At 46.5% G+C, this 27,983-nt stretch overlaps 1 protein-coding gene across 1 annotated transcript in view; it reads right to left on the bottom strand.

The window, feature by feature from the left end:
• The window catches only part of SPNS3 (spinster homolog 3 (Drosophila)), a 69,867-nt gene that overhangs the window by 11,634 nt on the left and 30,250 nt on the right, over nt 1–27,983 (bottom strand). The window lies entirely within an intron of this gene.

Genomic DNA, 27,983 nt, shown 5'->3' with positions numbered 1-27,983 from the left:
GTGGGCCCAGCTTCATCCTGTCTTGCTGGACAGCCCTGGAAAGGTCACTGCCCCCAGGGCCTTGGCCTCCTCAGTGGCGCAATGACAGGCTGGCCCAGGGGCTGTCCACACAGATGGGGTCACTACCAATTGGAGTTGACCTCATCTCACAGGCCCAGGCACAAACTGGGTGTCAGACTTCAAGGGCAGCCATCGCCAATTCAGACATGGGCTTCACAAGAGTCACTACAAACAAACAGGCCCTGGTTTGAAATAAAGGGACCACAAAGAATTTATCTGCCTCACTCAAAGCTAAGGAGTTCCTGGGTGGTACCAATGGTGAAGCCGTATTTACCAAAAGCTGGGTGGCATGGACACCCTCAGAGGTGCCTTGGAAGAGAGGCCTGGCAATTTGCTTCTGGAAGGTCACAGGTTTCAAAATCCTATGAAGGGATTCCACTCTGCACACATGGGGTCATCATGAGTCAAAATCAACTCAACAGCAACTGGGTTTTTGTTTCATATTGTTTCACATCAGAATGACTCCCATTCAGGAATTGGTCCTGCAGCCCCGGACACCCCCAGGACCCTCAGACTGACCAGATCCCCAAACTCACCCTCTCCCTACATGCTCCTCTCAGGACTGTCTCCTTGCCCAGTGCAGCTGAGCCAGGCAGGACCCAGACTCCACTGATGACTTTCTGGTTGGGATCCAGGCCTCTGCTAGAGGCCTCTGTGTGCCTTGTGCGGCCTCCCTCGCCCTTAGAGCATGGATTCATGTCTATTCTTCACCCTCAGTTCCCTCAAGCCTACCCCTTTGGCTGTCCGTTAATGCTCACTCTCTCCCCAGCCTCAGTTTCCCGAGTTCTATCATATCTCCACAGCCAGCCTGTGAGGGGACTCCTGAAAAGAAATCTGCCCTGCTCTGGTCTTCTGATGCTTTCCTGCACCCTGGCTTAGCTCCAGCTGGGTGGGGGGCCTGGGAATGCTACCTGGACCTGAAGCAATGTGGAGCCCGCAGCCCTTGGCCTCCTCCAGCTCAGACACAGGAGAATGATACTCTGGAGCTGTGGCAGTAACAATGAGCACCCCAGCCAGAGAGATGGACACACACTCACACATACACCACACTCTTCCACTTGTGCAGACATTCGAGCATGCACAGACACACGCATGCCTAGACCTCACACACGTGCCCATGGGCTTCAACACCTGGGCACACACACATGGAGGGGGACACACACAAATGTCCACAGACCTGAAGCCCTCACACATGTAGATTTAAAAGCCATGAAACCAGCTGCGGTCAAGTTGACTCCAAACTCCTGACACCCCACCATTCCAGGGTAAGTTTTCAAGGACTTGGTTTTAGAAGCAGTTCTCCTGTCTGTCCTTCTGAGGAGTCTCTGGGTGGACTCGAACCTCTGATCTTTCATCAGCAGCTAAGCACCCAGGAACTCTATATGCAAGTAAGGGAGATGATACTGCAAATATGCATGCGGCAAAGGCAGACTCCTTACTGATGCGTCCTTGCTGACGAGAGTCTGCGCATACTTCTGCTGCTGTGGTCTCACACATGCGCAGAAACTCAAGCACACACAATCACATGTGCACATGCACATACACACACATGGACACCTGCATGTGTGTGCATATGTACATCCTCATACCTTCACACTTGGGTACACACCAGTCCTCGTATACACCTGCACCCACAGGTCAACATGGAGAGAGAGCAGAGAGGGAAGATGGAACATCAACCCCAAAAAAGACCACTCCCCAGGGGATGGGGAAGACAGCTTTACTCAAGTTTCCACCTGGGTCCAGCTCTGTCTTCCAAAGGGCAGTGACCAGTGTCTGAACAGCAAAGATGGCCTGTGGGTCTCAGGCTCGAAGGGAGAGAGCGAGTAAATATTGTCCATGATCGTGGAGACTGAGGCAGTTCTGGGACATGATCTGTCCCACTCACAGGTCAGCTCCTCACAGTGGCTGAGCCATCAAGACATAAAGCACAGGGACAGCCTGGCCACCAGCAAGCTGCCATCCCAGCTGGCACACCTTGCTCCGGGGCCTGCCAACCTGTAATTGCAGAGACTGGCATGAGGCACAAGGGTACCACCTTATTTCCAAGGGCTGGCAGGTGGGCAGAGAGTGAAGGGAGCAAAGCTTGGAATCTTCTTGAAGAATCTGAGATAGTGGACACCCCTGAGGAACTGGACTTTCCAGGCAAGACCCTCGCTGGGAGGTGAGACCCTTAGAATAAAGAACAAGTGTTGCTTCTCGGAGCCTCTAAGACATTCTAGCTGTTGTCATTTTTGCTGATGATGTCTGCACTCATCAATTCATGGAGACCCCTGTGTGCAGTGCAGAACTGCTCCACAGGGTTTTCAAAGCTGTGATATTTTGCAAATAGATCACCAGCCTCGCTCCCAAAGTGCCTCTGGATGGATCCAAACCTTTAACCTTTTGATTAATGGTCAAATACTTAACTATTTGTTCCACCCAGCCCAAGAAGCAAGAGAAAAAGACTCTAAATGTGTGAAGCCAAGGGTCTCCAGGGTGACAGGGAATGTGGCGATTCCTCAGTGAGCTCAGTGCCAAGCCAATGATGCCTCAGGAAGGATGGGCTGCCCAGGATGAGGAAGCTGGGGACCTGTTCCAGGAGATGCCCACCGCTGAGAGGGTCTAGAAAAAGGGGGTGGAGGAGATGGGGAAGGACCAGCAGCAAACAGTGGAGGCCTAGGAAGTGCCAGGTGCCAACGAGAACCCCCTGAGGCCCCTCATGTCAGCAGTGCCAGGCTCTCTCCCCTCTTCCAGCACAGAAGACGACCAGGCCATCTCTTTATTTAAGGGCTGTGGGCTTGGGTCTTGTGGGCAGAAACGGTAGCAGCCCAGCCCAGAACCAGGGCCAAGTCTGGAAAGTGGGGAAGTGAGCTCCCCAAAGCTGGAGCAGCTGCCCAGCCCAGCATCTGAGCCACCCCAGGGATCTGAGCAGAACTCATAGCCACCCAGAACCCACGGCTGACCCTGGGTTACAGCGATGTTGAACAGCGATCTTGGCTATTCCCTGCCAATCACCCACGAGACTCCCCTAGGAGCACCCTATGGGGTGCATGGGACTCTATTCCTGGTGCTGATGCCAGAGCCTTCAAGGCTGAAAAGATGGGGCAGCAGATGTAAGACACAGTGACAGCTGGCTCTGCTCAGTGGGGCAGTGGCAGGGCAAGGAAGGAGCCCAGAGCAATGATGAGTGTGTTGGAAGGCACCTTCAAGGTCACCTGGGGCCACTTCTGAGTAAGGATGGAGATATAAATTGCACCTCGGACTTTCTGACCTCTACAAGCAAAAAATAGGGAAAGTCGGGAAATAAATTTTTTACCAAATAATAAAAGAACAATGAAACAAGCATTAAATATTGGCAGCCAAGGAAAAATAAAGTCGCTGACTCTAGAGTTGACATATAGTCCTTTCTTGACTCCTCTGTCCCAAAGCCTGTCCCCAAAGCCCTGTATCTAGAGGAAAAGACCCTGAGTGGATGTCTTGAGTTCTCACTTTAAAAAGCTGCGGAAGGAAGGAATAAACAGGGAGAAAGTGAACAATGACTCCAGTCAGGGACTCCACAGGCCAAAGGGTGCCTCCCATCCCAGGAGGGGGATGCACCCTGTAATTAAGCAGAGTGAACTCTGTTATAAAACATTTGCCTAAATCCCAGAAGAGAGAGCAGAGCCCAGGTGTTCTAACAAAGAGGCCTCACTGCCTCCCCTGAGCCCCACAATCCCCTCAGGCGACAGAAAAGTCTGCAGGGAACCTCAGGCGCCACTCTCAGAGCAGAGAATGGTTACAGAGAAAGGGAGGGGAGTCAGGAACAAGGAGTCCTCCACGCTGTGTCAGAGCGAATCCCACCCCAGTATGGAGCTCACACCCAGGCTAGAGGAAACCATTCACTATACAAGCACGCTATAGGAAGGAGGGAGGGAAAGGAAGGGGAGGGACCCACAGAGGGAGGAAGACAAAGAGGAAGGGAGGAAGGAGGGGGACAAGAACCCTCAATCTGTGAGCAGGGGAGCCCATGTTCCACTCAACATGAGCACTATAGAGAAAGAGAGAGAGGGGAGGAGCAGGAGAGGAGGGAGACAGGAAAACAGGAAGAATGAATGTGTTCCTGACAAACTGAAGACTTGGCAAAGGCATTTGACTGTGTGGATCATAACAAATTATGGCTAACATTGAGAAGAATTGGAATCCCAGAATATGTCCTTGTGCTCATGAGAAATCTGTAAATAGACCAAGACGCTGTTGTGTGAAAAGAGCAAAGGAACACAGCATTGGATTAAAATCAGGAAAAGGGTAAGTTGGCTTTGTATCCTTTCCCCAAATGCATCCAATCTGTTGTTGTTGTTGTTATCTACATTCAAGTCACCTGCGATGCATAGCAACCCTATGTATAACAGCTCTGACGCCTGCCCTGTCCTGAGCCAGTCTCACTGACTACAATACACCTATCTCCATTGTCACAATTACTGTATCAATCCACCTCATCTGGGAGTCACTCTCCTGAGCTATCACTCCACCCTTCCGAGCATGATGTCCTTCTCTAAGGATCATTTCCTCCTGGCTACATGCAGAAAGTATAGAAGACAGAGCTTCAAAATTCTGGCCTTCAAGAAGAACTTGGTTTCACCCTCTCCAAGACAGACCTATTTGTTTTCTTGGTGGTCCGTGGTATTTTCAAGACTCTTCTCCAACACCATAACTCAAAGGAAACAATTCTTCTGCCATCCTTAGTCATTATCCGGCTCTCTGATGCAAGTAATTGTGAAGACCATGGACTGGATCAGACGCACCTTAGTCTCTAGACTGATACCATTGCTTCTCAGTACTCTGGAGAGGTCCCTGACATCCAATCTGTATACTGAGCAAATCAATGGATTATATGAATATATGAAGAAGAATGTGGTATCAGGATTGGAGGAAGACTCATTAAAAACTTGCTTTATACAGATGGCACAACCTTACTTGTAGAAAGTGAAGAGGGCTTGAAACACATGCTCCAGCCTTTACTATAGATTTCTTCTCAGTATCAAGAAAATAAAAATCCTCTCCACTAGGTAATATGATAGATGGAGAAAACATTGACGTTGTCAACTATTTTCTTTTACTTGGATCCACAATCAACACTCTTGGAAATACCCATCAAGAAATGAAAAGATGTGTTGCACTGGAAAAATCTGCTATCCAAGGACCTGTCCAGAATGCTAAATAAAGAGCAATGATGTCACTTCAATGACTAAGATGCGCCTGATCCAAGCAATGTTTTTTCCAGTTACTTCCTATGCATCTGAAAGTTGGACAATTGAATAAAGATGACAGAAGAAGAATTAATGCCTCTGAACTGTGTTGTTGAAGAAGAATTCTGAATATCCCATGGACTGCCAAAAACCCCAACAAGTCTGTCTGGGAGGATGCAACCAGGGTGCCCGTTACTGGTGAGGATGAAGAAATTTCATCTCACATTCTCTGGTCAGGAGAGATCAGTCCTTAGGAAAGGACATCATGCTGAGAAAGGTGGCAGGTCAGAGAAAGAGCGGAAGGCGCTTAAGTGGATGGATCGACATAGTGATTGCAACAATGGGCTCAAGCGTATCAGAGATGATCAGAGATCAGAGGATGGCACAGGGCGGGGCAAGGTTCAGAGGGTTGCTATGAGTTGCAGTCAGCTCAAGAGCATTGAACAGCAACAACAACTGAAGACGTGTGTGTATGTGCACGCTCGTGTGTTATTGTGTACTGTTGAGTCAAAACCGACCCATAGCTGACCCTCTGGTGGGTTTTCAGAGGCAGTTAATTGCACGGGAGGAAATTGCCCATCCTTCTCCTGTGGAGCAGCAGGTGGATTCGAACTGCATGCCTTCAGGATTACAGCACAGCTTCTTGACACTAGGCCACCAGATATATATAAACTCAAACTCATTGTCATGGAGCTGGAACCCTCTACTGGGTTTCCAGAGCTGTAAATTACACAGGAGAAGCTGTCCATCTTTCTCCCTCACAGTGGCTAATGTATCTGAACTTCAGAGAGGCGTGGCCTTTGGGTTAACAGCTCTCTAACAACTCCCCAGGGCCTACGCCACCAGAGCTCCTATATATGTGTGTGTGTGTGTGTGTGTATTTCATCTCACATACGTGGGCATGTTGCTAGGAGAGTGCTAGGAGAGGTTATTCCTTGGAGAGGGACATGATGCTTGGAAAGGTGGATGGGTAGTGAAAGAGAGGAAGACCCTCGCCCAGGAAGGCTGACACAGTGACTGCAGCAATGGACTTGAGTTCGCCAAAGATTGTGAGGATGGCATAGGATAGGACAGGGTTTAGATCTGTCGTTTATGGGGTCACTTGAGTCATACTAGACTCCAGTGCCTAACAACAACAAAAACATATTCATTTAAACATGCAAATTTGTGAAGCGTTCCATATTTTTATATCAGACTTTCGGAAACCATATGTACAGTCAAGCACACTTAAAGTTGTTGTTGTTATGTGCCGTCGAGTTGCTTGTGACTCATAGTGAACCTATGTAGAAGAGCCCTAAACCCTATTCTATCCTGTACCAACCTTACTGTCTCTGACACACCTACTTCCACTATCCCAATCACTGTATCAATCCATTTCATTGAGGATCTTCCTTTCCTGTGCTGTCCCTCCACCCTCTCAAACATGATTTCCATCTCCAAGGACTGGTCCCTCCTTGCAGCATGTCCAAAGTATGCTAGATAAAGCTTTAGAATCCTTGCCTCCAAGGAGCAGCCTGGCTTCACCTTCTCCAGGACAAACTTGTTTGTTCTCCTAGCAGTCCATGGTATATTCAATACTCTTCTCCAGCACCACAGCTCAAAGGCATCAATTCTCTATCATCCCTAGTCACTGTCTAGCTCTCTGATGCATAGCATGCAATTGCCAAGACTATGGCCTAGATGAGGTGCACTTTAGTCTCCAGACTGATGTCATTGATCTTCAGTACTCTGGAGAGATCCCCGACAGCTGACTCTCCCAATGCAATTCGTCTCTTGATTTCCTGGCTGCTGGTACCAAGAGTGTTGATTGTGAAGCCAAGCAAACTAAAGCTGTTAATAACCTCAATCTCTTCACTATCCATCATGATACTGCCAATCGGCCCAGTGGTGAGAAAACCCAGTGGTTTTCTTGATGTTGAGCTTCAATCCATATTGAAGGCTGCTGTCCTTGATCTTCTGCAGTAAGCGCTTCAGGTTCTCCCTAATTTTAGCAAGCAGGGTTATGTCATCTGTGTAATGCAAGTTGTTGATGAATCTTCCTCCAATTCTGATGCCACATTCTTTCTTATACAGCTCAGCGTCTCGGGTGAAGTGTTCTGCATACAGATTAAAAAGATATGGAGGCAGAATACATCCCTGGTGGACACTCCTGATTTTTAACCATGCAGTGTCTCTTTGCTCTGTTCAGACGACTGCCTCTTGGTTCAGGTATAGGTTTCGCATAAGCACAATCAAATGTTCTGGGATTCCCATTCTTCTCAGAGCCAGCCACAGTTTGTTGTGATCCACACAGTCAAAAAAGCCTTTGCATAGTTAATGAAACACAAATAGACATTCCTCTGGTACTCTCAGCTTTCTGCCAAGATCCATCTAACATTGGCTATAATATCCCTAGTACCACAGCTTCTTCTAAATCCAGCCTTGACATCTGGCAGTTCTCTGCTGATGTGTTGCTCCAGTCATTTTTGGATAATTTTCAGCAGAATCTAGAGTAGACTAACAGATATGGCAACTGAGGCTGAGCCCTCAATCAGTGAGACTGGCTCAGAACAGGGCAGACTTCAGACCTGCCACACATAGGGTCTCCATGAATGGCAGGCAACTCAACGGCACTTAACAACAACATTAATATATAAACACATATACAGGGAAGTTATTGATGATCATCCAATTCAAATTTAAAAAGTGGCAGTAAATGGGCAAAAATGTGAAAAATAATGAATTCTGGGCAAGGAAAATATGGATTTCTTTGTGCTTTTCTTTTTTAAAGGAGCCCTGGCAATGTAGTGCATTATATATTGGGACTCTAACTAAAGGGGCAGTGGTTCGAATCTGCCAGATGCTCCTTAGGAGAAAGGTGAGGATGTTCCTACCTAAAGCTGTGCCCCTTGAAAGCCCAGTGGGGAGTTGCCATTAGTCAGAATCAACTCAACCACCTTTTGGCTTTTCTGTTTTAGCTTTGGTTTTGTTTCTTAATTTCTCCCTAATAAAACATCAGGGCCATTTGCTAGAGGGGATAGAATGAATTCTTGGCCAGTTCTTGATTTGGCTGTGGTAGCATCGCACACCCACACCCACAACGTGTGCAGTGCAGGCTCACTCCTTGGCCATTCTTTTCTCTGCTGTCTGTGCTCACTCCTTTGATGGCTTTAAATAACCAGCCCGGACTTCTCTCTTTAACTCCAGACTCACACACCCAACTGCCACTTAACCTTTCCACTTGAGTATCCTGGTGAGTGTCTCAAATTTAACATGTCTAAAATGAAACTCCTCACCCTCCACCTCTTCAAAATAAACCAAACAAAACCTGCTCCTCCCTTCATTTCCCCCTTCTCAGTAAATGGCCAACTACATTTTTCCAGACCAAAATTCTTCAAGTCACACACCCTTTTCCTCACACTTCACACTCGAGCTGTCAGGAAATCCTGTTGGTTTGTCTTCCAAAATATGTCCAGACTCTGACCACTTTGAACGCTTCCCACCTACTTACCCTGGCCCGCGTCACCAGTGTGTCTAGTGCAGGTACGTGAAAAGCCACTGTTCAGTCTCCCTGTTTCTGCCTTTGCTTCTCCTGCATTGTATCTTCAACACAACAGAAAGAACCTGCTAAACCAGGTAACAAATATGTTACTTGGCTTCCACATAGTCATACTTGCCAGTATTCACAGAAGTCTCTGAGTGGAGCGAATAACCAAGTGCTCCACCACTAACCAAGAGATTGTTATTGTTGGTTGTGTCCTGTGGCGTCAGAACAGCCTCAGAGCTAACCCTCCAGTGGGTTTTCGGAGGCTCTGATTCGCATGGGAGGAAATTGTCCTTCTTTCTCCCTCAGAGCAGCTGGGGGATTTGAACCACATGCCTTTGGGTTGGCAGCATAGCTCCTTACCATTAGGCCTCCAGACTTCCCCAAATAAAAGATTGTTGTTGTTGCTGTTGTTGTCAGGTGCCGTCGAGTCCAGTATGACTCATAGCGACCCTATGAACAACAGATCTGAACCGTGTCCTATCCTGTGCCATTTTCACACTTCTGACACACTAGAGGCCATTGTGGCAGTCACTGTGTCAACCCACCTGATCGAGGGTCTTCCTCTCCTTTACTGACCCTCCACCCTTCCCAATATCATGTCCTTCTCCAAGGAATAACCCCTCCTAGCAACATGTCCAAAATATGTAAGGTGAAGCCTCATCATCCCTGCCTCCAAAGAGGATACACCCTTTCCAAGACATATTTGTTCTTTTGGCCATCCATGGGCTGTTCAGCCCTCTTCTCCAATGCCACATCTCAAAAGCATCAATTCTTCTGCCATCTCACATTCCTAGCAAGTGATCGGAAAGGTCATGGCCTGAATCAGACATACCTTACTCCTTAAACTAACATCATTACTCCTCAATAATTTGGAGAGGTCCCTAACTGCAGACTTTCCCAGTGCAATGCATCTTTTTATTTCCTAACTGCTGGTAACAAAGGTGTTAATTGTGGATCCAAGTATGATTAGGTTGTTGATGGTTTCAATCTCATCTCCATGCATCATGATGTTGCCTATAGTTCTAGTAGTAAGAATCTTTGTTTTCTTGACAGTGAGATGCAATCCATACCAAAGGCTGCATTCCTTGATCTTCTGCAATAAGTGCTTCAAGTCCTCCTCACTTTCAGCAAGCAAGGTTGTGTCATCTGCATAACAAAGGTTATCGATGAGTCTCCCTCCAATCCTGATGTCACATTTGTCTTCATGTGGACTCTTCTGAGTCTAGCTTCCCAAATAATTGCTCAGCATACAGATTGAATAGGTGTGGAGAGAGAACACAACCCTGACACTCTCCCTTTGTAATTTTAAACCATGCAGTGTTCCTCTGCTCTGTTCGCACAACAACCTCAGGATCCAGGTATAGGTTTCACGTGAGCACAATCAAGTACTCTGGGATGCCCGTTCTTCGCAATGTCAGCCACAACTTGTTATGATCCACAATGTCAGCAGTCAAAAATAGGCCAGGGGAAGACTGTGAGTCAGACCATCAATTATTCATATGCACGTTCAAGTTGAGGCTGTTGTTTGTTGTTATGTGCTGTCGAGCCTCTTGTGACTCATAGCGACACTGTACAACAGCCCTGAAACTTGCCTTATCCTGTGCCAACTTTACTGTCTCCAATATACCTACCCTTATTACTCCAGTCACTCTATCAATCCATCTCATCGATGGTCTCCCTCTCTTTTCTCCATCCCTCTACCCATGATATCCCTCCCCAAGGACTGGTCCCTCCTTGCAACGTGCCCAAAGTATGTCAGACAAAGTCTCAGAATCCTTGCTTCTAAGAAGCAGTGTGGCTTCAACCTCTCTAGGATGAATCTGTTTGTCCTCCTAGCAGTCCATGCTATATTCAAAACTCTTCTCCAGCACCACAGCTCAAAGGCATCATTTCTCTTCCTATCATCCCTAGTTATTGTCCAGCTCTCTGACACAGCAATCAATTGCAAAGACTATGGCCTGGATCAGGTGCACTTTAGTCTCCAGACTGACGTCATTGATCTACAGTACTCTGAAGAGGTCCCTGACAGCTGACTTTCCTAAAGCAATTCTTCTCTTGATTTCCTGGCTGCTGGTGCCAAGAGTGTTGACTGTGGAGCCAAGCAAACTAAAGCTGATAACAATCTCAATCTCTTCACCATCCATACTGATGCTGCCAATCAACCTAGTGGTGAGAATCTTTGTTTTCTTGATGTTGAGCTTCAATCCATTTTGAAGGCTGCAGACCTTGATCTTCTGCAGCAAGTGCTTCAGGTCCTCCTCAGTTTCAGCAACCAGGGTTGTGTCATTTGCCTAACGCAGGTTGTTGACGGATCTTCCTCCAGTCCTGATCCCGCATTCCTCCTCATACAGCCAAGCCTCCCGGATGATCTGTTCTGCATATAGATTGAAAAGGTATGGAGACAGAATACATCCCTGGTGACATGCTTCCCGATTTTGAACCATACAGTATTTCCTTGATCTGTTCTCTCAGTTGCCTTCTGGTTCAAGTATAGGTTTCACATAAGCACAATCAAATGTTCTGGGATTCCCATTCTTTTCAGAATCAGCCACAGTTTGTTGTGATCCACACAGTTAAATGTCTTTGCATACTCAATGAAACACAGAAGAAAATAAATATAAGTGCACAGTAACCAACAGATCTTTAATCTATTCCATCTGAATTTCTAGATCATTTTAGGAATAGGTTTGGGGCATTGAACACCAATGATTGAAAACTAGATGAATTGTGGGATAATATCAAGAATATCATCTATGAAGAAAGTGAAGGATCATTACAAAAACAGAGGAGAAATAAATAACCCAAAAGATTAGTGGTTGGAATTCACTCAGAGGCCTGGTAACATACTTCTGAAAGAGAGCCGCAGACAAGGGTCTGGAAAACGTGGAGTCACCTTGAGTTAGACTGAGAATGGACAACAGTTGGTGTGAATCTTCAATTTTCTCAGTATATACACCCTCGTAGAGTCCCCTTCTGTCATGAATTTGAACTTGTCTTACTAACTCGCTTTGGTCAATAAAATTAGACAGAAGTAATGCCCTGAGAGTTCTAAGCCTTAGGAGACTTTCACTGTTGTTTTCCTGGAATGCTATTCTGAGACCAATATACCAAAAAAGCCAATGGAGAATGAGAGGCCACATGGAGATGTACCAAGGAGGACCAGCCAATGGGCGGACTCATAAATAACACCAGCTCGGGTGTTCCAGCCGGGTTGACCTTCTGAGTGGAGGCAGCCATCTAAGTGAGCATAGGGAAAACCAGCAGATGACTCCCTCAGCCAACCCACAGAATCAGGTGGTAGGTGGTGGTAGTGTGTGCCATTGAGTCAGAAGAGACCTATAACTGACCTTCCAGCTGCTTTTCAGAAGCAGAAAATCGCACGGGAGGAGATTGCCCATCCTTCTCGGGTGGAGCAGCTGGTGGATTCGAATTGTGTGCCTTTAGGATTACAGGGTAGCTTTTTACCCACTAGGCCACCAGAACTCCTTTGCAGAATCATGAGAAATATTACATTATTGCTATTTTAAACTATTGCATTTGGAAGTGATTTGCTACACAGCAGAACATAACTAATACAAACTTGTTCTGCGTCATAGTAATGTGGCTGACTGTAGTTTTCAGCCTCACATGCTCTTTCAGACCACCGGCATCCCCATCAATAGATCATTTCCTCTCTCCTTGAATCTGAATGGGGCTTTATGGCTGCTTCGAAGAAGAGAAAGCAACAGACGTGATGCTGTAAAACTTCCGAGGCTAGACGTATAAGTCAGTGCAGCTTCAGCTGACCTGCTCTCTTCATCTCAGGACATCAGTCCTTGAAGTGCAGCCACCATGTTGAGGAAGCCCAGGCCCCATGGAGAGGCCATACACGGGCAGGTGTTTCAGCCCCTGCTAAAGGTCTCAGCCAGGCAGGTCAGGGAAGGCCACATGTGACAGAGATAAATTATTCCCATCAAGCCTTGCCCAAATTGCTATTTTGAAATCAATGTCTTTCTAGTTTACATCACTGTGCTTTGGTTACATGTACTTTAAATTGCAAAGTGCAGCAGGCACTCAGGTTCCGCTGACTCCTCAATGAAGTCAAGAGGCAAGACTTGCCATTTTGTAGATGAGAAAATTGAGACTTAGCTAGGTCAAGCTCTTGCCCTAGGCCAGACAGACAGTGAGTGGAAAAGCAGGAATGACATTCAGATCTTTCAGACTCTTCAATGTGGGCTCTCTTCCATTTCCTGTCCCTTCTCCAGATCAATCTTGACATCTAACGTTCTGTCTCGACCATCCGCCCAACTGTTTATCTTGACCACAAAGCCCATTCAAGGAGGTAGTGCCTGCGTCCAGCAATGCCCCCCAGCTACACTAGGTAAGTGATGATTGAGAAGCCCCTGTTCCAGGCCCAGTCCTTCCTTGGACTGCAAACCCCTCCTCCTCTGAAGGGCAGCCGCTCTGGGAAGAAGGCCAAGGAAGAGGGTGTGAGCCAAGACCTGCTGTGCGTGTCTGGATCCCAATTAACAGCCAGAAAGTCCACTTCCTCTGCCAAGGGGACTACAAGGAGGAAAGAAATGGAACCCTCTGCACCTGCATGTGGGTCATGGGGCACGGGCACCCCTCAAAAAAGCCTCCAGGCCAGACTTTGCATGCAAAAAACCCCCTCATTTCCAAGAAATGTAGCACAACTTGACCCTCCACTTCAGGAAATTTGGGGATGGGTGCATTCGTGTTGCCACCAAAAACTCCACCTTCCCGTGCAGTTCAGTCACAGTTACAAAAGCTGTGAAAAGCTTCACTCAGCTGCAGATAGACTTGTACACACTCACCCCATACAAACAGCTGCACACTCTGGTACTCGTGTGTGTGTGTGCACGCGCATTCATGAGTAGGCATGCATACAACATACGTGGGAGAGTTCATAAACACTATGGTACACATTTATGTGTCCACCTATGTATATATAGGAAGCTCTGGTGGCCTCGTGGCAAGAAGTTGCGCTGCAATCCCAAAGGCATGCAGTCTGAGGCCACCGGATGTTCTGTGAGAGAAGGATGGGTAATCTCTTCTCATGAGATTAAACTGCCTCTGAAAATGCACTGGAGGATCAGCTATGGTTGTTTGTTGTGTTTTTTTTTTTTTATTTTGTTCGTGTGTGTGTGCCGTCAAATCAGATCTGACAGGTACAGGAGGAGATTGCCCCTCCTTCTCCAGCAGAGCATCTGGTGGATTCAAACCACATACCTCTGGGATTACAGTGCAGTTTCTTGTCACTAGGCCACAGAGTTTCCTCGGAAGATCAACTATGGGCTGGTTTCAACACAACACAACACAACACAACACACACCCACGCATATATACACACAGAGTACCACAGACATCACTGTGTTGCCAGATATCTATGCACACAGAGATAAACACACATACACGTTCATATTAAAATCCATTCACATTTAGATGCATGCTCACACCAGCATACACACACACACACACACACACACACACACACACACACACACACGCTCCCCACCGAGATCTTGGAGCCTGTCCCTCTCTCCAGGTCTCCCTTCTTCAGCAGCAAGGATAGTAAAGAAGTGTATTGGTTCCTGGGATTAGAGACAGTAAACAGACAGATACATGGATGCACAGAAGATGGATGGCTGGGTGGAAGGACTCAAGTACCTTCCTGTTACAAAGTCAGCAGAAGCCAATTCCTCACCTCCTGTGGCCATTATTTCTGATGCTAACTCTTAAAGCTTTCCAAGAAGTGTTGTTTGCAGTAAACTAGAGCTACTTCCTGACCCATGGAGGTCTTAGGAGATGATGCTATGTCTCCTGGACTGCAGACTCCTCTATCTGTCTTCTATTCAGTCCCTCCATTTGGATAACAACTTGCCACTAAAAACTCGTAATGCACCAAAGCAAGATGTTGGTCTTCCTCCAAAACCCCACTGACTGCTTCTGTTCACTTCCCCATCTCTGTTAGAGGCTTTTCTTTCCTTCTAGCTGCTAAGGTCAATATGCTTTATGATACCTTCAACTTCTCTTTCTCACAAACTCCACATACGATCTATCAGGAAAGTTTGATAGCGCTCGTTTCAAAAAAGACCTATAATTCAATCACTTCTCACCACACTCATTGCAGCCACTTTGGACCAAGCCACTCTCATTTGTCAACTGGATTATGTCAACTGCCTCTTTCTTAAGTCCTTTCTGTTTCTTATCCCTCGATTCTATTCTCCACATAATAGTCAGCATTTTTCTATTAATATAAGCAATAATAGGAAAACAATACAGGAAATGAATTACACCATTAAGGAGAACAACAAAACCGACAAACTTTTACTTAGACTGACCAGGGGGAAAATGACTTTTTTTCCTAATCTGGAATTTAAGTAAGGTATTATTACCAACCTTCTTGTTGTTGTTATGTGCCGTCAAGTTGCCTGCAACTAAAAGAAACCCCATGTAAAACAGCCCTAAACCCTGCTCTATCCTGTGCCGATCTCATTATCTCTGACACACCTACCCCAATTATCCCAGTCACTGAATCAATCCACCTCATAGAGGGTCTTCGCCTCCTGCGCTGTCCCTCCACCCTCCCAAGCATCATGTCCCTCTCCAAGGACTGGTCCCTCCTTGAAACATGTCCAAAGTATGTCAGACGAAGCTTCAGAATCCTTGCCTCCAAGGAGCAGCCTGGTTTAACCCTCTCCAGGATGAACTTATTTCTTAGCAGTCCTTGGTATTTTTAATACTCTTCTCCAATACCATAGCTCCAAGGCATCAATTCTTCTTCTATCATCCCTAGTCATTGTCCAGCTCTCTGATGCATAGCAAGTGATTGCAAAGATCATGGCCTGTATCAGGCACAAGTTAGTCTCAAGAGTGACACCATTGCTTTTCAGTACTTTGGAGAGGTCCCTAACAGCAGACTTTCCCATCACAATACATTTTTTAATTTCCTGGCTGTTGGTGCTAAGGGTGTCACAGAAATTAAAATTATTATAAGTGACTGCTATGATTTAAAAAGCCAAAGGCAAAGAATTTGAAGACTTTTACCAACTTTCTGTGTGGAAGTGATAAAAAATACAATCAAGATATATTGTTAGATGGATCCAAGATGGCGGTGGAGGCAGAGACAGTGTGGTGAGCTGTGGGAGCAGCGAACCACTTAAAGCAGGGCCATTATGGCCTTCCACAGACTTCGGCTTATTGATAATTGAACGCTTAAACAGTTGATAACTGGCCCTCAGTGAAGATCAAGGCTCAACAACAGGAATTCAAGGATTCCCAAGGAGAAATGGGTGAGTCCCATGGCTCCCAACCCCCTCCCTGCAGAGCCCGCACCACGCTGCACAGCCGCTGCAGCTCCATGAGGCTTCCACAGCCGGAATGAATGGATTCCCTCACCCAGGATGGATGCTGGGCACCGGCCTTCCTCAAGACTGGTACAGTGAAGCCACCACACTGCCGCAAGGTGGACTTGTTCTGGAGAGAATTCTTGGAGTGAGAATGGCGGCTGTGGGGGAAGCGGGTGCCCTCCGGCCGCCTGCCGCGCACCCGCCGAGCGCCCATGTGGCGGGATAGGGTGGCGCGCCCCCAACGGCTGCCCACCCTGGGGGGGCCACACGCCTCCCGCAGGCCTTCCGTGCTGGGGGGGGGCGCCCCACTGGCCGCCTGTGTAGGAGTTGGGGGATGGGATGCATGCCCGCCATCTGCAGGTTTGGGTTTCCTTTGACAGGCCAAAGAAGATAATTACCTATGCAATGGATTGCTGAAAGTCACTGTGTGTCTGATGACCTTAAGAGTGGCAGCATGCACAAGAGGACCAACATCCTAAATGCACCACTTATTTTGTTCTGTTGAATGCTTCTGCCAAAAGATGGTTAGACCTGGGGGGAGTCTGTTCATAATTTTCAGGTTTCCTTTATCATATATAAAGGGGGAGGGCAGTGACACCTACTTCAAAATATAGTATGACCACTTATGTGGGGGTAAAAGTGGCAGTGCTGGAATTGGAAACACTATCCCTGACCACATAGTCCTCAGTCAGGCGAGGGGACCAGACTGGGGTAGGGGCAATTGGAGGGAGAGAGTACACCAGCCAGCTCCTGGGGGGTGTTGCCCTGCTCGGGATGGGCTGCCCTCAGCCCCCGGTTCGGGGTGAGCCATCGCGGCCCTCAGGGTGAGCTCCTCAGTCCCCAGATTGTGCCATCTGACCCCTGGGTGGGGAAGGAGGAAAAAAAATAAAAAAGAATGCCTAGGGTATCCAATGTTACCTAGGCCATCTTCTGCCACCCTCCCCCCCAGTAAACCTGAAAGCAACACCCTCAAAGTCCTTCTATTTGTAACTCACAAGTTTGTTCTCTCTAGGTTTGCTCCCTTTCCTATAGGTAACCTTAACTCTGAGTTTTACTCCAGAATTGACCCTGAACTCAGTGCCTGTGACAAAAAGGAAATACAACTGACAGCTAAGGAAGCAAAGGAGGATGGAGCCTCTGGGTTCAACCAGCCATCCCCACTGGACCCACCTGGGAAAACACTTTGCAGTCCAGAGGGGAGCAAATGACAGAAAAATATATTCTAACAGAGCAAGAAGGCAAGCAGCTGTAACCCAAGACCACCAGTAAGGTGATAAAGCATCTTCCCTTCCCCCCTTTACATCTAAACCCCTGTTCAGCATGAAGAAGCCAGAGAGTCAGCATCCAATTCCCAAATCAATAAGACAGTTGGCTTAATTACTATTGGAAAATGCTTGTCATTCCTCTGTAGCATCTGGTCCCCACTGGACCCTCATCATTTCCTTCACCTGCTCCCCCCACTGACCAAACTGTGTAGCTCTGCAACTGCATCTTGGCCCATCCTCACCCTTCTGCCCCCAACCCTCACCTCCTTATACCCCCAATATGTTTTTCCCAATTAAAAAAAAAGATATATTGTTAATTACTGGTGATTATAATTGACTAGTAGAAATGAGAAGTATCAATAGTTGGAAAATAATGGCCTTGGTGATAAAAATGACATCAGAGATTTAAAAAAAAAAGAATTTTGCAAGGCAAATTTATTAATTGTAAATACTTTTTCCCAATAACATGGACAACAACTAAACATCTGAACTTTACCCAGTAACATCAAATTGACTACATCTGTAAAAAGAGTCTATGGAAAAGTTCAATATCATCAATTAGAATAAGACCAGGGCCCAACTGTGGAACAGACCATTAGTTGCTTATATGCAAGTTCAGGCTGAAACTGAAGAAAATGAAAATAAGTCAATGGGAGCCAAAATGACCTTGAGCATATCCCACCCAAATTCAGAGTCCCTCTCAAGAATAAATTTGACACATTGAACACTAATGACTGAAGCAAAATGAGTTAATATATGAAGAAAGTAAAAGGTCATTAAATAAAAACAAAAATTAAAAAGGTCATTAAAAACAAGAATGAGAAGACAAAAAAGTCAGAAGAGACGCTAAAACTTGCCCTTAAATGAAGAGTAGCTAAAACAAATGGAATCAATTACTAAGTAAAAGAGCTGAGCAGAAGATTGCACTGGGTAACTTGAGAATACAAAGGATTATAATAAAATATTGCAAAGAGGCAGGGTTAGAAAACTAAAAGGAAACTGAAGAAAAAAAATTTAAGCCAGCAATCCCACACCCAAACTAAGTGTATATCTTAAAAAAACAAGAGCTGCTACACAAACAGATACACACACACCCATGTTCCCTGCAGCATTAAAGTAGTGAAGAGAGAGAAACAACCCAAATGTCCATTAATGAGAAAATTGATAAAAATTGTGATATAAGAGTGGAGTACTATACAACACTGAAGAAATCACGGAAACATTTTATAAACACTGCAGAACATGGCTGCATCTAGAGGACATTATGCTGAGTTTAATAAATCAGTCACAAAAGGACAGAGACTGCTTACGACCATTATTATAAAAAAAACTACAAAACAACTATGAGATATCATCTCACCCCAGTAAGAATAGCAAAAGTTAACAGAACAGCAAAAATCAAATGCTGGCGAGGTTGTAGAGAAACTGGAAACCTTATTCACTCTTGGCGGGAGTGTAAAATGGTGCAACCACTATGGAAGGCAGTATGGCACTTTCTCAAAAGGTTGTAAATAGAAATACCGTTTTACCCAGTGGGAGCTCTGGTGGCCTAGTGGCAAGATGCTGCACTACAATCCCAGAAGTACGCGGTTCAAAACCACCAGATGCTCTGCTCTAGAAGGAGGGGCAATCTCTTCCTGTACCAGTCAGATCTGATTTGACGGTACACGTAAAAATAATAAAACAATTAAAAAAATAAAATAAATACTGTTTTACCCAGCAATTCCACTACTGGGAATTTACCCTAAAGAAACCATCATCACAATAGTGAAGAGCTGGAAACAACGCAAGTGCCCACCAACAAACGAATGGATAGAGAAGCTCTGGTATATTCACACAGTGGAATACTATGCAGTACTGAAAAACAAGGAACTCATGAAATATTATGCAAAAAGGATGATCCTGGAGGAAATTATGCTGAATGGAATATCTCATTCATAAAAGGACAAATATTGCATAAAGCCACTGCTATAAAACAGGGCTGACATCAGGGTTGAGGGAAGACAGAGAAGGAGGAGAGGAATGATGTATACTGCATTGAAACAGATGAGGGAGAGAACTGTTTAAAAGGGATATATGATTAGGTATTATTGTCATGACAGGAGTCCAGAATGAAGGCTGCACAGTGGAGTGCACTTGGGGGGAGGGATTGCATAACAATGAAAGAGTTTTTCTTTTACTTTTCAAGGAGAAGAGTGAATTAGGAAAGAGGGGGTGGGCAGGGAGAAAAGTGCAACAATGAATGACTGGAAACCCTAAGTCTCTGTAAACTTTTATTAAAATTAATTTTTTAAAAAAGATTAAAAAATAAAGAAAGGTTAATAGAGACGGAATCATTGTTGGATGGTTATCAGGATTTGTAAGAGAGAAAAGAGGGTTAAAATCAATAAATAAATAATATTATTGGAGTGTGTTGTCAAGCCAATTATGACTCATAGCGATCCTATGCTCTGAACCCTGCTCTATTCTGAGCCAGTCTCACTATCTCTGACACATCTTGCTACCCAGTTATTGTGTCAATCCATCTCTTCCAGGGTCAGGATAGGGCAGAGTTCAGAGCTATTGTACATAGGGTTGCTATAAGTCTTAGTCAACTCAAAAGCACAAAACAACAACCATTGAAATTAATGTCATAGGATAACATATATGAATGGCTGGGCAAAAATTTAATTTGTCTTGCAAACCTTCATTCAAATCACAATGTAAAAATTATTATTTTTTGAAAAAAGAATCAGTCGCCAGAGAAAGGCATCATGATCCATAAGGCTGAGGGTCAGCAAAGATGAGGAACCTCTCAATGAAGTACATTGACACGGTGACTGCCCCAGTGAACTCAAACACAGCATGACTGCGAGGATGGCAGAGGGGCAGGCGGCGCTGCAGTCTGTATAAGATCACCGCTCATCAGCGTCAGCTCAATAACAACAGCAGCACTGTAAACAATGGTATGTCTACAAGTTAGAAAAGCAGCTACAATAGACAAATTCCTAGAAACACACACTCTGCCAAAACAGATTCAAGAAGAAGTAGAAAGTCTGAATAGATGTGGTACAAGCAAAGAGACTGAATTAATAATCAAAATACCTCCCACAAAGGAAAGCCCAGGACCAGATGGCTTCAGCAAGAGTTCTACCAAGTATTTCAAGCAGAATTGACACTAATCCTTCCCAAAGTCTTCTCAAATAATAGAGGAGGAATACTTCCTAACTAATTCTGAGACTACTGTATAAATACCAAAACCAAAAAAAAAAAATCACAAATAAGATCAATAACCTTTGTGAATATAGACACAAAAATCATCAACAAAATACAGTAGACTGAAAACAGCAATACATGAATAGTATTCTATGACCTAGGAGGATTTATCCTAAGATTATAAATTTACACTCCCTAACTCACCACCATCCAGCTGATTCTAACTCAGAGCAACCCTCCACCAGACTCCCAAGGTTACAAATCTCAGCAGGACGAGGCTGCCTGTCTTTCTCTCTCCACTGACAGATTCAAACCAGTGGAGACATTTTAGCCTTTTAGTGCACCTCACTACACCCAGCAGACTACACTCCCTGATTGTCTTACAACAAACTGTTTCATCATCATCTCATTCCCATCGAGTTAGGACCAACTCATAGCTGGACCTCTAGCAGATTTTCAGAGGCTGTGAATGACACAGGATGAGATTGTCCATCTTGCTCTCTTGAAGCAGCTAGTGGATTCAAACTGCTTACCTTTGGGTTGCCAGTGTAACTCCTTACCCACTAGACCACCACCAAAAACCCACTGGAGGATCAACAGCAATGAGTTTTGGTTTGTTGGGTTTTTGTTTATTGGGCTTTTTTGTTTTAATATTCCTTCTGCCAAGAGTATTGACTGTGGAGCCAAGCAAACTAAAGCTGTTAACAGTCTCAACCTCTTCACAATCCATCATGATGCTGCCAATTGGCCTAGTGGTGAGGATCTTTGTTTTCTTGATGTTGAGCTTCAAGCCATATTGGAGGCTGCAGTCCTTGACCTTCTACAGCAAGTGCTTCAGGTCCTCTTCAGTTTCAACAAGCAGGGTTGTGTCATCTGCATAATGCAGATTGTTGATGAGTCTTCCTCCAATCCTGATGCCACATTTCTCCTCAAACAGCCCAACCTCCCGGATAATCTCTTCCGCATACAGATTGAAAAGGTATGGAGACAGGACACATCCCTGGGATACACCCTTCCCAATTTTGAACTATGCAGGTTTCCTTGCTCTGTTCTGACAACTGCCTCCTGATCCAAGTATAGGTTTCACACAAGCACAATCAATTGTTCTGGGATTCCCATTCCTCTTAGAATTAGCCAGTTTTTTGTGATCCAAACAGTCAAATGCCTTTGCATAATCAATGAAACACAGATAGACATTCCTCTGGTATTCCCTGCTTTCAGCCAAGATCCATCTAACATTAGCTACAATATCCCTATTACCATGACCCTGTCTAAATCCAGCCTTAACTTCTAGCAGTTCTCTGTTGTTCCAGTCATTTTTGGATAATCTTCAGCAGAATCTTGTTTGCATGTGATATTGATGATATTGTTCGATAATTTCCACACTCTGCTGGATCACCTTTCTTTGGAATGGGAACATCTGCTGTTAGAGACTTTCCAAAGTACTGAAGAGCAATGATGTCACTCTGGAGGCTAAGGTGCACCTGATATAGGCCATGGTCTTTGCAATCACTTGTTATGCATCAGGGAGCTGGACAAAGTAAGGATGATAGAAGAATTAATGCCTTTGAGCTGTGGTGCTGGAGAAGAGTATTGAATATATATATATCATGGACTGCTAAGAAAACAAACAGATTTATCCTGGAGAGGGTTAAATCAGGCTGCTCCTTGGAGGCAAGGATTCTGAAGCTTCATCTGACATACTTTGGACAGGTTGCAAAGAGGGACCAATCCTTGGAGAGGGAGATCATGCTTGGGAGGGTGGAGGGAAAGCACAGGAGAGGAAGACCCTCTATGAGGTGGATTGATTCAGTAACTGGGGTAATTGGGATGGGTTTGTCAGAGACAGTGAGATTGGCACAGGACAAAGCAGAGTTTAGGGCTGTTGTACATAGGGTCGCTATGAGTCGCAGGCAACTAGACAGCACAGAACAACAACATTCCTTTTGCCTGGAACATTGTTCTTCAAATTTCTATACAATTGCTTTACCTACTACTACAGCTCTTCACTCAAAATCACATTCTCAGTGATGCCTCTCTGACCACTACAAGATTTCAGATTTCAGTGCCCAATCCCCAGATACACACACACACACACACACACACACACACACACACACACACGCTCTCTCTCTCTTTCTCTCCCTTCCACTCTCTGTTTCTCACCGTCATTTTATCTTCTGAAATTTTGTGACATTTTCCTTAAGCATCGTGTTTGTGTCTGTCGCCCCCAATTAGAACGCAAACCCCATTAGTGGCAGAGACATTTTGATCTGTTTTATTCACTGATTTAATCCACAGCATTTAAGCTGGCATGCCACTGAAGAGGCCCTCAGCAAATATTTGTCGAATATATAAATGAGTGCAAACAGCTCATTACTCAGCCATTAACCCAGCAAACAGGGATCCTCTCACCGCCCCACATGCCTGACACCGCGCTGAGGGCTGGCATGCTAGGAGAGATTGGAACCAGACCTGGGTCCTGCCAAAGCTCACAGGCAGAGCATAAATAACTGGGACTCAAGGAAGATAAGATGGTTCCTTGGTAGAATTCCTGCCTTCCGTTTGGGAGACCTGGGTTTGATTCCTGACCAACAAACCTCATATGCAGCCACTACCCATCTGTTAGGGAATGCTGACGTGTTGCTATCAAGTTGAACAGGCTTCAGAGACTCCTCCAGATCTGGACAAACTAGGAAGAAAAACCTGATGATCTATTTGCAGAGATGAGCAAATGAAAGCCTTTTGGATCATGCCAACACAATCTGGTCACTTGTGGGGATGATCTGGGATGGACAGTGTTTTGGTTCCCTTGTGCATGAGGTCACCATGACTCGGGAAGCAGCTTGATGACAGCCAGCACCGAGAATGAAGAGGGCGTTAAGGAGAGCTGAGGACTGGGAGAGGGGTCAGGCCAGGCAGTCAGGGAGGAGATGGGGTTTCAATGGGCCCTGGAAGGCTCAGAATTATTTGGAGGTGTGGAGGAGGAGATTGGAGTAGAGAGGATAAGAACTGGAATAGGATCATGAGGCCCATGAGGCCCCATGTGACAAAACTACAGGAGAGGTTACTAAGATGGTTATTCAAAAACTCAACTCATCGCCGTCTACTTGGAATTGACTCATAACTGACCCTCCGCTGGGTTTCTGAGACTGAAAATCAGCCGGGAGGGGACAGTCCATCTTCCCCCCAGGAGCTGCCGCTGGATTCAAATCTCCAGAATGATGTGGCCTTTGGGGTCAGCAACCAACACAGCTCACTACGGACCGGGCCACCAGAGCTCCCCACGAAGGAGGTGAGGGCAGCTCACCAGGGGCTTTGGGTGCCACAAAGAAGAACAAGATTTGATTCCAGGGTCACCAGAGTCACCAGGGTCACAAGGCTTTTGAACAGGAAACTTTGTGGGGTTAGAAATCTCATTGTGGAGATGCAGGAAGAGCAGCCGATGGTATACGAGCAGGAAGGCAAGCCCAGCAAGGTGGCTCCCAGGATGCTCCTGGAGAAAGATGGCAAGACCGAGGCAGGGCAGAGGGGGAAGGAGTGGCGGCGTGACTGGAGCCTGTGGGGACAGGGGAGCAGGAGCCTGGATTTCAAGACAAGATATGCAAGTGGTGTTCAGAGCCAGAGCCCGGGTCAAGGACAGAGATGGAGGAACAGCATCACTTCTGGGGCGGGATATGTGGGGCTGGAATTCCAGAGCAGGACCCAGTACCAGGCCTGGGTCTCAGAGAGGAGTCAGCTGCAGCCAGGGAGGAGGATGGTCGCAGCCTGGCCCTGCCACCTTCCCACCCGTCACCCAATTGCCCCCAGGCTGCCCAGGACAGGCCAAAAGGACAGTTGCTCCAGCTAACTTTGCCCAGCAAAACACAATGTCATTTCTGGATGAGCCTATGCAGCACCGGCGATATGCCAAGCTTCCGGGGGTTGGGGGCAGCTGTGTCCCCAAAACACAGCCAAGGAGTCATCTGCCAGAGGCAGCACAGGCGGTGGCAGAAGCAGGGCTGGCAGGGGTCCCCAGCATCCGCCAATGCAGAAACAGGCGGCTGATGGGACATCCATCTGCCTGGGCCTCGGCCCTTCTGCCAGGTCAGCCCCACCAGCAAGAGATGAGGGTCCCAGGCTCTCTCCAGTTCTCTCAAGCAATGCACACGAATGCATTAGCAACTGGTGCCTGCTGTATGCCAGGACTCCCTGGGTGGTGCAAACGGCTGACATGCTCAGGAGCTAACTAAGAAGGTTGGAGGTTCAAGTCCACTCCATGATGCCTCAGAAGAAAGGACTAGAGAGTCTCTTTTCAAAAAGATCAACTTTTAAAATCCCTACAGAGCAGAGTTCTAAACTGACACTCGTGAAGTCACCTTGAATGGAAGTGGACTGATTTAGGTGTCCCAAGCTTTGTTTCTCTCCAGAGGGTGACAAGGGACATAGATTTTGGAGTCCAACTGGCTGTGTTTGTGTTTACTGTTTGCCTATCTGTAATCTGTCTCTGAGTCTCTGTTTTCTTTCCTCACAACAGTGTTCACAAGTCAGAAACAGTCGTTGCCATGGAACCCAAACCAACTTATAGCTGGCCTTCCAGAGGTTGCAAATTGCACAGGGGGAGGTTGCCCACCTGCCCATGGATTATTGACAGCATAACTCTCTACCCAGTAGGTTACTAGCGTTCCCTACGAGGGTGCTATAGGGCCTTAAAAAAAGCTTGTGGAGGAGACAGTAACTAGACTTCACTCTACTTCAGAAATTTTGGTTGAATCCCAAGGATGAAGACAACAGGTTCCTATTTCTTAAAGGACTTAGCATACAATCTACAGAATTGATAGAGAAAACAATAAGTCTCATGTGTCTCCACTAGCTTGTGTAGGAGGCAAGAGACTCAGACTGGGGGTGTCAGTGGAAGAGTCCTCTTCTCAAGGGGGACGAGGGGCTTCTGGGAATCTTCATGGAGGACAGTGTCTGCTAGGAGGAACACTGGCCTTCCTCCCTGCTTGGACGCTGGCTAATGCTGACCTTCCGCACCAGGTCTGGGATGTACAAGGAGACGGTGCTTGGGATCTCCAATGTACACCCCCTGGAGTTTGGGGACAGGGACACTGGGATCTAGGGAAGTCTGAGGTAGGGTTGCATTGTGGTACAGCCTGCAGAGATGGAGTGAGGTGCATTTGCACAAGAAGTCAAACAGGCACCATGGAAAGACACAGGCCGGAGTGGTCGTGAGGGGTGACCTCCCCCCTGAAGCCCCCCACCCTGAGCAGACTGCGAGCCAAGGGGCCCAGCAAAAAGGGACTAGAAGGGCAACACACGAAGAGGAGCTGAGGGGAAGCTCGGAGAGGACAGGGCGTGGTTATGCCAATAGCCCCAGGAACTGGGTAATGCAAATGCCAGCACCACATCTGAGAAACAAAAACGACAGACCAATGTCCTTGGTGAATAAAAAGCCAGAAGGAAACTCACTGCTGTGGAGTCGGTTCCGACCCTCAGTGACCTTCAACCGCACTTCCGCGGCTGTAAATCTTTACAGGAGGAAACTGCTCACCCTTCTCCCTAGGAGCTAGCAGACTTAAATGCTGACCTTTCCGCTCCAGAACAATGCTTCATATCTGATGAGTATAAACCAAAACGAGCAAACTGACTCCAACAGCATATCAAAAGAATTACATACTATAACCAAGTGGGATTTATCCTAGGAATGCAAAGGAAACCAATCAATGTAATACATGATGTTAATAAAAAGCCATGGCCAGAGGCTTCCCTGAAACCCTCAAAAAATGCCCAAGAGAGCAGGAAGGCAGAATTTGGAATCTGCCTCATGACGGCCTCAGCAGTACAAGCAGGTCCACACGCAGGTAACATGTTGCCCATTTCCTTCTGTTCTTCCTCATCTGCCCACCCCCGGGGCGGTCAGTATGTGGAGGAAGGCAAGAGCAGTTCCAGAGACAAGAGACAGAAAATGGAGCAAGGGAAATGAAGCACATCTAGAATCACCCCCTCTTCGCAGTGCAAAGTTCTGAGTCTGGGCCAAAAACCTTATTGCTGCCAAATCAGAACTGACCCATAGTTGACCCTCCACTGGGTTTCCAAGGCTATAGATCAGACAGCTCAAGGGAGCTCTGGTGGTCTAGTGGCAAGAAGCTATGCTGCAATCCCAAAGACACGCAGTTTGGATCCACCAGATGCTCTGCTGGAGAAGGAGGGGCAATCTTCTCCTGTGCCAGTGGGATCCAATTTGACGGTACACAAGAAGAAAAGAAAAGGAGAGAGAGAATTGCTCTTCTTTCTCGCTCAGAGTCACTGGTGGATTCAAACCACCAATTGCCAGAGAGTTGCTTCCTTTTAATTAGCTCACTTTCACTGCCAAAAGCTTGAACTCAACTCATAGCTGAGCCTCCTGCAGGTTTCAGAGGCTACAATTGCATGAGAGGAGATTGCCCATCTTTCTCGTGTGAAGCAGCTGGTGAATTTGAACCACTTGCTTTTGGGTTGGCGGTACAGCTCCTTACCCACTAGGCCATCAGAGCTCCTTTTGAGTTAGCAACTCATGTGTCCCTTAATAGCAAGATATGTTTCATGAAATAAGATGTTACATGATTTAGATGTCATGTAAACTCCATATGAGAACTCACTGCTGGTGGTCCCTGTTTGCTGTCATTACCACTGCCGCTGCTAACATTGCTGGCAGAGGTAGGAGGAATGAGGGGCGGCAGAGAGGGCAGTGGTGGGAGCAGAGAGAGGGGAAGGGAGCAAGGAGGGAGCAGAGGGCACAGCCTCACAGGCCACTGTACCCACCTGAGCAGAGGACAAAGTTCAGATGGAGCCTGCACTCAGAGCCACGCCCTCTGTCCCGTGTTACAAGAATCCAGGCTTGGATGAATGTGCACACAGATGCTGCCCAAATGGACATTAAGTGATGCAAACCTGTATAAGCGCTGTTTATTTAAATGAAGTGAGGTTTATAGATTCCTAAAATGGCTATAACAGCCATGGGCCTCACCATGAGTAAGAGATCCACCAGAACAGGTTGACAAATGATAATGCTGTTTGCTGATGTGTCCTTGAGCCCATTCGGCTTGGAAAACCCGTTGCACATGTGCATAGACACCAGCATGCAGAGATGGCTCCCAAGCCCATGACCTGCGTGCGTTCCCCAGGGCCTGCAGACAATCCCACGGACCCGGTGAGGGAGGGACTCCAGCCTGTCTAGCAGGACCTAAGTTGGCATGACCTAGGGTCCACCTCTTCCCATGTGGAAAGACAGGCAGCATGGAGTTTGGAGAACACTTTGCTGCACTCAGAAAAGGGCAGGATCTGGCCCCTGCCATTTGGATTCCCTGATTGTGGGTCCACAATATGCCATACTCTAGTGGGGGCCCCAAGCACACTGACC

Source organism: Elephantulus edwardii, unplaced genomic scaffold (genome assembly GCF_000299155.1).
Source record: "Elephantulus edwardii isolate Elephantulus edwardi_28Jun2011 unplaced genomic scaffold, EleEdw1.0 scaffold00267, whole genome shotgun sequence".
Taxonomy (NCBI): domain Eukaryota; kingdom Metazoa; phylum Chordata; class Mammalia; order Macroscelidea; family Macroscelididae; genus Elephantulus; species Elephantulus edwardii.
The sequence above is the reverse complement of the archived record's forward strand: the minus strand, read 5'-3'. Positions and strand labels throughout refer to the sequence as shown.